Source organism: Pteropus vampyrus, unplaced genomic scaffold (assembly GCF_000151845.1).
Source record: "Pteropus vampyrus isolate Shadow unplaced genomic scaffold, Pvam_2.0 Scaffold55, whole genome shotgun sequence".
Taxonomy (NCBI): domain Eukaryota; kingdom Metazoa; phylum Chordata; class Mammalia; order Chiroptera; family Pteropodidae; genus Pteropus; species Pteropus vampyrus.
The window spans coordinates 5429685-5432145 of NW_011888836.1; the positions used below are offsets into that span (position 1 = coordinate 5429685).

At 39.4% G+C, this 2461-nt stretch overlaps 1 pseudogene; it reads left to right on the forward strand.

The window, feature by feature from the left end:
• The first annotated feature begins 384 nt into the window (after nucleotides 1-384).
• On the forward strand, nucleotides 385-503 carry LOC111739947 (annotated as a pseudogene).
• Nucleotides 504-2461: the final 1958 nt, after the last annotated feature.

Consider the following 2461-nt stretch of genomic DNA (forward strand, 5'->3'; position numbering starts at 1 on the left):
TATTAGTAAAATTACAAAGTCCCCATACTCACTCCACTGATGTGATGTTGAGCCTAAGAAGCTGTACTGAAAGAGAGTAGAAAGAATAAAGTCACACTCTGAGCTTGATACTAAGGCAAATCAGTTACTACTCCTGGTGTGGATGGGAGTAGTGGGGCAATGGGGGTGGGGGGGAACACCCAGACCATTATTCTGTGTTCCATGACAACCTGTTATCCCTGGATGCCTCTAGCCATACACCTAGCTGAGACCCGTTAAGAGTCCAGACTTACTCTCACTACTAGTGAAACAATCACATAATTATATGGCACTGAGTCTCCATCAGTAACCACATTTTTGCAAGCAGATAGTAGCGTATTATCACAGTTTAAAGAAGGCATTAGTGTCTACAGCCATGTCACCCTGAACAAGCCCAATCCTGTCTGATCTCAGAAGCTAAGCAGGGTTGGGCCTGGTTAGTACTTGGATGGGCGACCACCTAGGAAGATCAGGTGCTGTAGGGGTAAAAAAATAAAAAATAAGGGATTATAAACTGACAAGTTCCTTGCAATCTGTGAGGTTAACCAAGGGTTGTCTTGTCTAAAAAATAATTAATTAATTAGTTAATTAATTAATTAATTAACGGCATTAGCAAACTGGGAATACTGAGTTTCATTCTTTTCTTGAAAATAAAAGCAGTTTTGTATCCAAACTACAGAGAGAAGCCCTTCCCCACACTCTAGTTTATGAATCATCAACCTTTCAAAAGTGTAGAGTCCAGTGTCTGATCCCTCTTTTAAATGAGATAATTTGTGGGAAGTACCTGGTCACTAGCATATCACTGAGACTCAGAAAATGGCAACACTTATTCCTATTATTAACCCCAGGGGTTCTATTAATCCCTCTGAGGTCCTGAGGATGAATGTCATTTGAGATTTCATGCCACTGGAAATTGACTGACCTATCTTCCTTTGCATCTTGTACTTCTTTCTCCTTGTACTTGTCATAATTTTAAGACCACCTATCTCTGAAGCTTGCGAAATCCCAATTTCTGCACAGTCAGGAAATCATAACTTAGACTTATTCCTTTAAAGTCTGCCTCTTTTGCTAAACTCCATGCTCTGTTAAGGGTTGGAACTCTATTGGCTTTGTCACTCCATTGATTCCCTAGGGCCTATAATAGTTCTGGCACATGGTAAGCACTCAGCATTAGTACTTTTTGCCATGGATCTTGATCCAGGCCATGTCTTCTCAGTCCTCTGATTTCTGCTATAAATACAGCTCTTCTCATGGATTTGATACTACTTGACTCATTTTCCTTTGGGTCACGTAAGGCACTTCACTATGGGACAGTGATTTGGCTAAGGCTGAGCTTCCCTCTCACACAGTACCTCATGGGAGACACTGGAAGGCCTTCTCTTTTGTGTGCTCAAAACATATCCTTTGCACACAGGAACAGTCAAGTTATTTAGGTAGTCAAAGAACTCTCTGGAATGAGGAAGTTCTGTAAACAATCACCTCATCTCACAGGGTTCAGTAAACATCCTGCAAACATTAACAGCTACTAGTTAAATGTCATCAAATGTACTATATAGTCTGGGATTATTTTCACTTTTTTTTAAGTAATGGAGAGTTTCTAGAATCATTTTAATTGACTCTTTAATTTTTTATCTGTACCTAAACACATACAAAAGAAACCCAACAGTTTCTTTATGAAACTTTTGTTGGCAAATAACATTGGGTCTTTTTGATTGTACAGTGCACACCACTGTTGATCATGCTGACTTTCACTCCTAATAGAGTAGCAAGGGATAAGTAAGACTGGCTCTGAAGCTTGGGAAATCCCCACTTTCAGGACAGATAGGAAACCACAGCCTGGGCTTTGATTGAACTAAAACTTTAATCGCACCTTCCTGGTCCCCTCCCTCACCTTCCACTCCCCCATATTCAAACACACCAACCTCCACTTGGGCATGACAGGAGGAAAGCTTCAGTAACAGCGGGAAGCTATTTTCCCAGTAATCATTTGGAAATCACAGAATTTGGAAGTGGGAAATGATCTAGAGTTCTATTATTTCATCCAATTCCTTCATTTCACAGGGAAAGAAAACAGAGCCCAGAGTGGCTAAATGATGAGGCGAAATTAAGAACAGAATCCTAAAAAATGAGTTAAAATTCTCCAGACAAAGCTCGCAAGAGGAAGTCTGGATTTCACTGTACACCTTTACGCTCATGTGGAGCAGAATCTACAGTAAGAAAAAGTTTAAAATTTTTTTGGATACTTAGATTTGAAAGCTTCTCAACTTCTGAGGCATATTTTAAAAGTAGAGTTAAGAGAGAGAAAGGGATGATAGGTACTTAATTTAGGTATAGGATGTTGCTTCCTACTTGTACCAGAAATCCTCTTGATTTTATTCAGTTAAATAAAAACCAAATTACCCTCATGAGTGATTTTTATAAAGGGATGAACGACTTAATTAAC